Source organism: Ambystoma mexicanum, chromosome 3q (assembly GCF_040938575.1).
Source record: "Ambystoma mexicanum isolate Mex_15411 chromosome 3q, UKY_AmexF1_1, whole genome shotgun sequence".
NCBI lineage: Eukaryota > Metazoa > Chordata > Amphibia > Caudata > Ambystomatidae > Ambystoma > Ambystoma mexicanum.
Genome location: NC_090926.1, coordinates 4,007,024 through 4,020,021, shown reverse-complemented (window position 1 = coordinate 4,020,021; position 12,998 = coordinate 4,007,024). Strand labels below are relative to the sequence as shown.

The 12,998-nt window shown below is 45.9% G+C and overlaps 1 protein-coding gene across 9 annotated transcripts in view; it reads left to right on the top strand.

The window, feature by feature from the left end:
* Window positions 1–12,998, top strand: part of TNRC6B (trinucleotide repeat containing adaptor 6B) — a 2,246,995-nt gene that overhangs the window by 2,022,105 nt on the left and 211,892 nt on the right. The gene's annotated exons all lie outside the window — the stretch shown is intronic.

Here is a 12,998-nt window from a genome sequence, read left to right as displayed (position 1 = left end):
TACATGGAAACAACTAGATTTGTATAGGAAAATGATCAGCAACGAACGCATACCGGCAATCAAAATATTTCGATACAGATCAAGTTCGAACAATAATACTGCATTAGACGCCTGAAAAACTTTGTTGAGAGCAAAAGAATAGATGCAGAGATCCCTAAGGAAATGCTTATCCAACGCTCACAAGAAGCAAAAAAGGAAATTGCCTATGTCTGGATTACCACAATACATCTTAAAGTGCAATATCAACTAGATCTCCATTGTGAATGTGAGACGATGGCGATTATTGATCCTCCAAATTATTTAAAGATTTTTCCAGCACAGCAGATACAAGATACTTTCATGAAGCTCCAATTAAATATCTTGCCAACACACAAAGTTCTGTCAAAAAGGAAAATCATTCCGACAAACCAACAATATTGTCAATTCTGCAATCAAACTGGAAGTATAGAAAGTCTTCACCATATAATAATGGTGTGCCCAGCATTAACAGAGAAGCGAATCCTATTTAAGCACATGTTTATGAATTCTACCAAACCGCTAGACCCTAACGAAGAATGGGCGCAAATCCTTCTAGGAAACAACAAAAAACTAATTTTTACCATAATCCAATTCTGGAATAAAATCATGGAAGGAAGGGAAAAGTAAAATCACAAAAGATGGGACAAACTGGTATCATGAATCGGAAAATGTGGAAGGGTGACTGGAAAACATGAATGAACTGATCCCCATCCAATACAGGAACAACTTTATGGAAGTGACAAATAAGAAGAGATGGTGTTCCGATGTCACTGCGTCGAGCTGCGCGGGGAGAAGAAACCAAGAGGAGCGGAGCTGAGAGGCGAGGTGAGAGGCAGTCTGCCGCAGTCTACCAGTCTTTCCACAGTGGTAATTGTGAGAGTTCCCTATTTCTGCACCTTCACACTGCGGAGCGGAGCTGAGAGGTGAGGTGAGAGGCAATCTGGCGCAGTCTACCAGTCTTTCCACAATTACCACTGTGGGAGTTCCCTATTTCTGCACCTTCACACCGCGAAGCGGTGAGCGGAGGCGAGGTGCGAGGCAGTCTGCCACAGTCCGCGGCAGCCATGGAAGAAATGGAAAGCCCACGTGTACAGAGATCTCGACCCGTCGCGGCCAACCCGGCTGTGCAAAAACTCCAAAAGCCTGCGTCAAAAATTACGCTTACAGCGGCTAACCAAGCCCAGGAGATCACCGCCAACATCGCCCCAGAAGGGGAAGTGGACTCAGGCCGTCGCCGTCTAAGGAGCAACAAAAACGCACTGGATCCGGAAGCAAGTCTCCCGAAATTGGGGGGAGTAAACGACCTACCTTCAACACTGCAGGCGCAGGCAGAGCTGGGACCCGATGGTGGAAACTTGAAATATGAGGAGCCAAGGAACGAAGCAAGCCCTCCTGACTCAACCAGCGTCCCGCGGATGGCTGAGGCGAGTGAGTTTCTGGCAGAGGCGTCCGGAGGGCGGCCCCTGCAGGACTCCGCGTGGGATTGCGGTTGCAAGGAGGCAAGAAACAGTAGCTCCCGGCTTGCTCTGCCTCAGACGGGTGGAGCCCAGGGACACGCCACAGACAACACAGATAACAATGAAAAGGAGGGAGCCCGGGCAGAGACGGGGAAGGTCTGCAGCGGGGGAGCAGAGCCCCCATATGCCCAGGAGCATGTCCAGGAGCATGTGCCAGGAAGAGCTGGAGAGGCCCTCACGAAATTAATATCAACACTGGAGGACACTTGTAAACAAATCCCCCCCATCAGCGGGCAACAAAACAAGTATTAAAGTGATGGTACATCCAGAACCGCAAAATAACAGCAGGGGTGAGCATCGTCTGGAAGCCCAAGGAAGTGGGGGGGGGGTAAGAGAAAGTGACGTGGAAAGGAGTCACGAGGAAAAAAACTCGGACCCAGACACCGATGTGGACACGGACATGGACACGGACGCGGAGCGCAGCCGTAACCTCCTAAAAACCAATCCACAGGGAGAGAAGTCCAAATGCAAACTTCTAACGAAAAAGCAAGCGAAAACTCAAAACCTGGTGAAGCTCCTAACAAAAGGAAGACAACAATGGTGACATTACAAAAAAAAACAAAAAAAAGGTGCAACAATGAGACAGTTCCTGCCAAAGCCACTCTTGTCCTGTCCTTTTGAAGTCGTTTTTTACCAATTACCAAAAGAGAAAACTGGATACAGACAGAGGTATCAGATGCGTAGCTGCTGGAAGCCACCCTCGAAATTACGCCTACTTATAAACTCCACAAAATTGACCTTGCAACAGAGAAATCACCAAATAGTGGGAAACAAAACACTACTCTAGAGGTTCCCGCGCCAGTAAAAAAAAAAGCTAGCCAGAACCACCCACAGGCAAGGGAAATCCAGGCAAGGGAGTCACCCACGCATTTAAACATAGGCCATTCATCTGCAGTGACAGAACCGAGAAAGAAAACGCCCCCAACAACAAAAGGACATCCTGCTGCAAAACATAAAGAACACAATAACGCCAAAATAGGCGCGAACGCCACCAAGGCATACTTTCGCAGAAGAAAGCGCTCCAGCAAATGGAGGGGACCACCCACAAGACAAGCAGGAAAAGGTCCGCTACGCATGGACAAAAGCTCATAAACACAGGACAAAATTCACACCCAAGAGGCAAAAAGGGGGATAGGGAGGCAAGGTCACAAGAAGACCTCATCCATAAGAATGTAATCCCAGCCCAGGTATCGGAACCCCGCCAGGAACCAAATGCCTCAGTTCTTTGGGAAGCTTTGGATTCACCCCGTGGTAGCAACAAACGACCAAATATCTTTACATCTCCAAAGATCGGCGCTTCAGTGAAATTTTATCAGCAACTCCAAAAGACTCACCTTTAAAAAAAAAAAAAAAAAAAAAACAGATATGTTGACGATAATGTCGGCCATGACAATTGTCTTAGCCCAGTTTGGCAAATTGTATGAGTCGATAAGAGATAGCGTGCAAGATAACACTGCAGTCCTCGGTAACATGGACACTAAAATGAAGTTCATAGAAGGATACATAACAGCAACAGAGACCAAAAACATCAACCAACAAAAAGCCTTGGAACTCAGTGTCAATGCTTGAAAAATTAGTGGACGCGCTACAAGCCGGAATTATAAATCAGCTCTGCAATGGGGACACAAATCTGAGGAAAGTTTCTGCTACGGCCTTACAGAAAGACAGCGCTGACGCTATGAAAATCAAAAAACGACCTAAAGAAATAGTGGAAATGGACAATACTTTAATAATGGACAAAGCATCCCAAGGTCCTGCACAAACAGGGAAACAACAAACGGTTCTGAAACTGTCAAACCAAGTGGAGGAGCCAGCTAAAACCAAAAATGACCAAAAATCAACAGGGACAGGACATAAGTGGTCATGAAGAGGTTGGAGAACAGGACGACACGCGGTCCGTCCCCAAAGTTGTAGACCTAACAAGATTGGCCAGATCAGCGGACGAATTCCTGGTGAACTCCGATCTTCTAACCTGTCTCAGCATTGGGAAAGCGATCCTAAGATAAGAGAAAAATCGACTCCGATAAGGGAAGAAGAAAGTAATTAATCGCTGAAGGACAATGATAAAACCAGCACGTACCCGCAAAAGGACACCGGAGTGAGATTGAAGCAAAGAAAACTCATAACTCCATCTGCCACCTTGACAACTACTCCCGGAGTTGCCAACATGATAAAGACCTGAACAGAGAACACTCAGAACCAATGCAAACAAAAAAAACGGGCAACACCTAGCATCGGAACAACAAAAGACTCCCGCAAAAACTAAGTGTGGTTCCCCGAGGGAAAAAAAGGACAAAGGAGCCATCAGCATATTTAAACTAGAGCAATCTAAACGATCAGAAGGATATATGATCCTCAACAGAAAAAACGTCCTAGCAATAACAAGGAAAACAAACTCCCTAAGACAAATAAGGACTAAAGATCTCAAACTCGTGGAAACTTACCACAGAAGGGACACAGTAAAAGCGTACCTCCATGTGAAATCGAACAGTATTCAAGACTTGTCGAGAGCAGTGTTCCAAGAAATTGAACATTTAGGCTTTTTTTCTATCGGAAATAAGAGATCCAAAGCCACCGGAAAAGACACTCCACAAAGAAAGAAGATGCACTTTCTAAACAGCACTATATTTCAAGAACAGAGGGCCTCTATAGGCCTTATCGAAACGGAAAGTGGCAAGGGCAAAACACAGTATTTTACCGAAGAGAATATAGACCAAGAAGAAAAACGCCACAGGAAATACAGACCTGAAGTCGAGGATGAAAAGTTTCGGGATCCCTCCGAAGGATATAGAAAGAGCAACAACTGCGTGGTCATTACCACAAAACAGACGATATCCAAAGTAATTACCGACCTATTCACTCTCCAAAGTGGCAACAACAGAATGATGAAAAAACAGGGGATGTAAAGTTAAGGGGGGCCAGAGAAGTAGCTACTACAAAGGGTCCGTGGAACTGGTTGAAAACAACTTTGATGCCTACCAACAAGAAATAGCAACGACCAACGTCCTCTGTTCCTGATTTTAGAGATCTTCCAGAAAGTCACACAGACACCTAAAGTCTGGATTCCTGGAATACTAGAGGACATATACACCTAACGATGACAGGGGACGTCAACCTGGGCCATTTCGATATCCTGTGCTTACAAGAAACCTGGCTGGCGGATAAACAGTCCCTTGATGGCTTCAGGGTAGAAATATCACCAGCAACGAAAGGTCTCTTGGGGCGCCCGTCGGCGGGGCTCCTGACTGCAATTCAAATAGGCTCGGGCTTCACCATGATGGCAACCCTGAAAAAATCATACGGGATTCTGGCTATTCTGGTAAACTGGACTCGAAAAACAACCAGCAAAGAAGCAGCTCACCAAACCCAGTTGGCGGTCATAAATATCTACTGGAACCCCCAACGCACAACAACTAAAGCGTTCTGCGCGGATATGGAGGCAACAATCGACAAGATCTATGAGACATGCGAAAAGATTGACATTATAATCTGCGGCGACCTGAGCGCAAATTGTGAAAAAACCACAGATGATCCTTTTGAACCCGTTCCTAAAAGGCCAAACGGCCAAACAGAAAGAGGAAAGGCCTGGACAAGTTTAACAACTCCAAGAAACCTCCACAATATAGCATCTCTGTTTCCAGAGCAAAACACAATACCGACGTGGGAACGGTTAAACGCCAAAGCCACACTGGACCATATCTATGTGAGTCAAGGTTTGCTCCTGATCATAAAAGCCTTCGATGTACAGAGAACTGTGCACAGTGACCATAATCTTCTCCACTGTGTCTGGCAAGGTAAACGTATATCCAAACGGTTATACAAACACAATGTTGCAATTAATGATCAGCTATGAAGTCTTTGCCTTACTGCAACAGAGGTAAAAAAGATAAATGCCAAATACAATATTGAGAGTATTCTGGCAACACAATCGGATGGCTATGCAAGACCCAACTATCTCCTTTCCTGTTGGCCCACAGAGTAACAGCGACTGCTCAGAAAAAACAAATAGAACAACCGAAACATGTATATGACAAGTTGGTGGTTGAAAAACGGAAAGCAATGCATAAACTGAAGCGAAGTGCGACGAAAACGAACACACCCGATGCCTGATGTCATTGGGAAGACGTAGACGAAGCATAAAAAATACTCCAAATGGATTAAACATCGAAGAGCGGCACTGTACCAACAAGATTCGGAAGAAAAACAAAATCCGGCAAATTTTGGTCCTTGATTTAAACGATGACATCTCAATCAGAAAACGAGATCTCTAACTGTCTCGGCAGCCCAATGGACATCACATTTTGTCCCTTTTTGACTTCCCCAACACTAGGCAACCAATCAGAATACAGGATTCTACCACTCCATGGGCTGACGTGACGAACAGTGATGAGATCGAAAACTTGATCATCAAACTCAAAAACTCAAGAGCACCGGGCCCTGACGGCTTGGCAAATATTGATCTGAAACAAGCTCCGAAAGAGTGGGCAGCAGTGATCAGTAAAATCTTTAGCCATTGTGGTAGAACGAAATCGATCCCAGAAACCTGGTCAAGGGCCATAATAGTGCCGATCTTCAAGAAAGGAAGCAGAGAAAACCCGGAGAGCTACACGCCCATAGCTCTCTTGGACATCATAGGGAAAATCTACACCTCCAGTCTACTTGAACTCTTTAGAAGGTGGTACAAAAATGCACCATGTAACGATCACTTCCAAATGGGCTTCCAGAAACATAGCAGTACGGCCGTCAACATTTTGCTACTTAACATCTTAAAGCTCAAAGTGAAGGAAGGGGCACCGAAAGTATATCTTGCTTTTGTGGACCTATCAAAAGCTTTTGATAAAATCGATCAAGCAAAACTGTGGGCTAAACTAGAAAACTGAGATTGCCCAAAAGAGATCCTGGAGCCAATAATCGCCCTCCACGTTGACACACAAATCAGGGTAAAACTCAACAGACAAGGCACCCTCTCCGTGGAAATACCTGTCAACAGAGGCGTCAAACAGAGCTGCCCTCTGGCGCCGGTGCGCTTTATTTATTTCTTAGGCGATTACCAACAGTGGGAAACAAAAGCAGGGGCGTCCCCCCCCCCCCTCCAAAATAGGGGCAACACCCATCTCAAGACTGATGTACGCTGACGGCATGATATTGTTCGATCAAACTCAAATTGGGCTACAAAGAAAACTGGATAATCTGGCCAGATACATTGAAGATAATAATCTGGAAATTAACAAAACGAAAATCTTTGTACTGGATAAACCGGGCAAAAAAAACAAAACTGGTATCTGGACAGAACTTAAAGTTGAAGTAGTAAGAAATTTCAAATACTTGGGAGTGACATTCGACAGCTCGGCTAAAGAAACATCAATGCAAGCCACGCTATAGGAGAAAACTAAGTGGCTGACATCCCAGACTAAGCTAGTCAATAACAAAATTTGGTAAATTCTCACTTCTTCCTGCCATCCAATTTTACAGAACAAAAGTTGTGCTGTCATTAATTTATGGGATGGACGCATCTGTCAACATGCCTCAAACCATCTGGAACAAACTCGAGGGGTACATCTGGAAGGCTATTTTGGGACTACCAAAATCAACATAAATGGCAGCAATCAGACGGGAACTGGGGCTAGTCTCCCTGGCAGGCTTAGTGGGACAAAGTGCGATGCTACTATATTGAAAAACTCTAGTAGCAGACTCACTACCCATCTACAACATCATCGCAGAAGAACTGAGGAGCGAAAAATGTAAGGGCATATACACATGGGTAACACGCCAAAAAGAAATATTGAACGAGGTGGCATGTTCGGAGGAGGATTTGCGATATAATCCGCAGAGTGAAAATAAAAGTTGGAACTGAAAGACTGGAATGCAACCATCGAGAAAGCAAGTGCAAACAAACTTCTGACACACCTCCCCCCGACTTTCAACAAAGTCAAAGAACCGCAAAATTATTGCATCAAATTTCCTAATAAAGTGCTGCGGACGTTATTCATGAAAGCCAAACCCAACTTGCTCCTAACGCATGAAATTACATCAATTGGATCATCAGCAGAAACCGGATGCCGTCTGTGCAAAAAACAAGACTGCCCAGAAACACTCAAACACCTTGTGCTGATGTGTCCAGAGACAACCCAGAATCGCTGCTTCTATTTGGCATCGTTACTTACCGATTCTGGCACGGTAGACCTGGATTTGCTCTAGAATAGATTGATATCTGGGGAAACCAGAAGATGGACGACAGCTGCTGCGAAACTTATAGATCTGGCTCTAAAAATGACAATTCAATCCACAAATGAGATGACGGGAAATTTACCAGCTTAATAACCCATGTAAAAAAGTCGTCTAAACTTTAGAGACATTTATCCAGTGGACTAACAAACGCAGAAATACACACTGTAAAAATCATTTTCTTGTGATTAAACTCAAGTAATAAAAAAAAAATTAAAAAAAGAGAAAAACTAGAAGATCAGATAAATTGTCACCAGAAGACTGAATACAGAAGAACACAAGAGACCGAATGTTCTACATGAATTAAAATGGAAGACTGAAATTACTACTTAATTTCAATTTTTATATGTATAACAAATGAAAAGTTTATGATATAAACTGACATTTTAATAAAAAATAAGGCTTTTCTGCCCCCCCTCCTGGGTCTGCCGTATTCCCCGTTACCTGCGACTCAGGGTTTCAATTCTCTTATGCCCTTCTCTTTGTCAGGTTGGCCTTTGAAATTCCCTTCACGGCTCCTCCTCCGTGCCTCTAGTCTTGCAGATTCTCTGGTTTCTCAATTACCAGTTCATTCCTCTCTTCTTGAGCAGAATCTTCATCGTTTAAAGGACCGATGGTCCACGACAAGTTTCCTGAGGTCACACCACCACTTTCCTTTTAATTTATTTTCTCGCTTATCTATCCGGTTCCTGTACCCTTCCTCAGGGTATTGAGCGGCTAGCCTCTGCTCCTTGCTGGCGTGCACGCAATTTTGTAACTCGCAGGTTTCTTGACCAGTGCTCCAGGCTCCTCCCCTTTCATACACTACATAGCTGTATGGACTTCCCAGACGTAGTGACTTATTCCTTTCTCTCTGTCTCGTATGGCTTATCTTCTCCTTCACCGGGCCTCTTTGTTTGTCAATGGGAATTCCTTAGAGGAATATTCACAGTTTCCAGTTGACAATTTCACATTGACATGTTCTTCACATAAATCTTTAAGATACTTCTGAAGAGGAATTGCTGGCAGGTTCTCTAGGGCGTTCCTTGTCTTGACAGTAGTCCTTGTCCCCAAATATGGAGTGTCTCCTGGTGGGGTACCACTTGCCTCTACCCTTAGGGAAGGGTATAGTAAGCAGGTTACCCTCCCTAGCCTCACAGGAGTAGGCCCACTGTAACATTCTGCATACAAGAGTATATCTGGAATGTGGAATACATACCTGGGGTTCAGAATAATTCTTCAGATGGTCTTTCACGACTGACAAATGTGGTAGAAGGGCAGGAAGTGAGTGATGAGGTAGGATCAGATACTGGAGATTGAACAGGAGGTGTATCAGAAGAAGACTGGAGGGATGCTATGATCGCAGATGTTACTTTAATGAACATAAAGGAAAAAATAGAATGTAGGTTGAGGAGTTTTCAGATTAGAAGAGGGATGGTCTCGGACACTGTAAGAATTATTTTTGATCATCTGATTTCCTTCCGATGTGTGAGCATTCCACCCAATAGCTACTGAGCCGGAGCCAGCTCACATAATGCACAAGGGCCTGCGAGGACCTTCAATCATGGCCGCCAGGTGAGACGATTCATCAGCTGATATTTGCGTTCTGTCCGCCTGATTGGCTGCCCATATCTTTTACTACTAGGAAGCCCCCGGAGCCGTCGGGCGACTGCCAGCCCCTCCCCTAAGGGGCAAGTCCCTCCCTGTCTGTCCCTGGAGGGGGCCTGTCCCACAGCCGGCGGCTGTGACCTCCTGTTACCATCATCCGGATATATGGCACCATCACTGACATGGTAAGCCTACTGCTCACCCCTACCGTGTTCGCCCCATTGATTGCACGGCCCCGGGTCTAGCTTAGCGCTCCACTTCTCCCTGTAAAGTACCCCTCCTGATATTGCCTGGGAGCCTTCGAGATCACCATCCCTGCACACCCCTCGACCTGACACTCCTCTGCACACACACCACCTAAGACTTCCTAAGCATCCTTGCATTCCTTTCTGGCAGCAATGTTTACTTGTGCCCCTCGCATACCCTGGCCTCTTTTCCCACCATCTAGAATTGTACTGCCTTCTGAGTTCCTGCTTGACGGTGTGCTCCCCTGACTGACCTTCCACCTCCCTTCTTGGGGCTATTCTACAGAACTGCTGAAAACGCTGTATAGTTCACTGGCTACCCTCCATCTTACTGAAGCTGTATCACTCTGAGGTCCCCCGATCTGTGGCTGCTTTCCCTTTCATCATTTGCATGCCATATCTGTTTGGTAACCGATGGCTATCGCAATTGCTGGCCTCTTACCCCGCCTAATGAACTACAAATCTACATATTGCTGAAGTAGCGACTTGCCTGTTTTACACAAAAATCTAATCTAGTTGTGCCTTCTTTAGTAGCTATTTGCATGTTTTACATGACTATCTAAAGTAGCTATTTGCCTGTTTTTACAAAAGTTGCTGCTTGACTGTCTTTCAAGGACATCGGATCTAGATCTTTCCAATTCTGCTGCCTTTATTCTTATCTTGCCATTGGCTGCTTTTGTTGCTAACTGGATGTAGTTGCATGTGAACCTATAGGCATTACAAAAGTTTAATTTCTCCTGTGTTTTATGAAATTCGCATCTAGCTACTCTTGACCCTACTAGCCTAAATCTAATCTGCACCGGTAAGAAACCTGGATCGCATTGCCTACACACCACCAATGGACCCTCTATTGAATCCTTGGCTGCCTACTCCCTCCTTTACTCCACTAGCCTAACTGTAAATTCTAAGTTCAGCACTAGTTGAAATTGTCCCTTGCTGTGCCTTTACTTGAATGCTTTGCTGTTTCTTAATGCCTTGCTAAAAATTCGAATTTAGGTGTGCTTTTCATTTGTGCGTCCCCATTTTTTACTGCATTGTTGTGCTTTTGGGGCAATCCGAATTTAGGTGTGCTTGACATGTGTGCATCCTCCATTTTGCACTGCATTGTGCTTTCGGGACAATTCGAATTTAGGTGTGCTTTGCACCTGTTCATCCTCCTGCCTTGCTCGGCTGCTAGGCCATCCTGTGAGTTCGCTCGTGCACTGTGCAGCCTATCCATCTGTTTTTCTTTCCTCCACCTAAGTGGCACTCTCCATCTCTCCCATCTATTCTGTTACTCCATCACCCATCCCTCTTCTTTCACCAAGTCTGGAAGAAAAAAGTTTAAAAAAAGATCTCTTGGCCTGTAATCCTGGCCTACCTATTGCTGACATCTACATCAGTGCTTCTTCATAACAGACTATCACTGATATCCTCTCCTCTGTCCCTTCTCCAGATCTTTGGACTGCTCATCTGATCTCTACCCTCTTCACCCATTAATGGTACCACTAGATGGGAAGTACTCAACATATTTCTCATCCTCTACGTTCATCAACATCTATCACAATGGCATGGTCATTGCCCAGGCTCCTCGATCCAATCTTTTTCTCTTCAACTGGAGCCTGCCGGCCTCATTAACTTCCTTCCTTCGCCTGCTGCTCCTTCTTCTTCTCTCTCTGCAGCTCCTTCACCACCTTTGACAGATGTACAACCCCCCCTGTACTCCTCCTCGGAAAACCTTCAAAGGTGGTGACCGGCTTCACTTAGCCACTTTGCTCGTTCTGCTGTCAAACATTCTTCCAACTTATGCCTCCTTTTTGAAGATTTGGATCTCGACGTGGTCGCTGTCACCAAGAGGTTGTTCAATGCCAGCTCTGTCACTGTTTTTGTCTCCGTCCTCTCTGACGGCTACAAGATTCTCTCCAAGCCTCGGCCAAACCGATCTGGTGGTGGAGTAGCCCTGATCTTCCCTGAGTGGGCCCCTACATCTCTCATACCCACCCAGCCCTATTCCTTCTTTTAAAGTCTTGTTTGCAAGTTTGGTATCTCTCAGACGCTCTCTCACCATTGCCACGATCTACAGACCTCCTGGCCCTGTGACCGTCTAACTTTCTGCATGGGCTGACTTTACCTCCTCTCTTCTGACTTCTACCTCTAAACAGCTCTTCCTTGGTATCTTCACCATCCATCTTGACTCCTGTCCCTGCCTCTACACTCTTCAACAATTTTTGTACCTCGCGCTCCCTCACTATTCTCCCTACCGGCCCTACCCATTCTGCCAGACACACTCATGATGCCTTCATACCTGCTGATCTCCCTTTCTCCAACCCTCTCGCTACCCCCCTCTTCCTCTCTGACCACTCTCTCTCATCCGGAACTTTTCGCCCCCCTGACTGAGTTCCACCAGCACTGCCAGCCAGCGTTGCGGTCATCCGACAGATAAAACAAGTGTCAGTTGCTGCGTTTGCCTCCAACTACATCCCTCCCCTCCTCTTGACTCCCCCACTAAGACTGTCCTCGCCAGTCTTCATCTTGCTGTCACTAACACTCTTGACATTCTCGCCCGTCATGAGGATCTGTCTGAAAGGTATTACCCAAATTGTTCGTTTACAATTGTTCGAATGAACAATTGACCGAATTTAAAGGGTCACAATTGACCTTTTCACAATTGACCGTATATATATTTCTGAGGCTTGTGGAATCTGCTTAGATCACATGCTGTGCATAGGCCGACATCTAGTGGAAGTTGCAGAGTATTAGTTTGTTTTTCGAAACTCGCAAATGGGCGTCGACACAGGGCGTGCCAGCAATACTATCCCTAGTGTGACATCCACTGTACCCGAGATCCCTCACGCGTCTAGGATCCTCAGATTGTTTTTTTCCGCCATACTGGTCGGAAGCATTTTGCGGAGTCCCCTGGCCTTAGCCATACTTTTGCTAAAATATTGATTAATTGACACCCTTCCCCATCCCAACGTCGAACTTCGACACTCGACGCCGGCTGGAGAAGAAATCGACCGTCGGCTGCTGCACGACGGATTTGGGCCTCGGAAGGCCTCTGGCCTCGGCCCGGGCCTTGGAAGGCCTCTGGCCTCGACCCTGCAAGTAGGGAGAGTGGGGGGGTTGGACATACTCTACACTCTTGGTATATAGGTACACCTTATACATTTCCTACACTTAACAGCCCGCTGCCTCAAGGTGCCTATGGAGGGTACCCCTTTTCAATTCTGCCCCAAGTGCAATCGCAAATACCCTAGGGTCGACAGGCACGCCACGTGCAATCTCTGCTTGCCGAGGGACCACCCCGAAGCGAACTGCAGAGCATGTAGTAGGTTTAAACCTAAGACACTTAAGGACCGTTCGACGAAGCGTTGGGCCCACCACGCCAGGCAGGCAGCCATGGCAGCGGAGGGCGCCTTCAGCAATG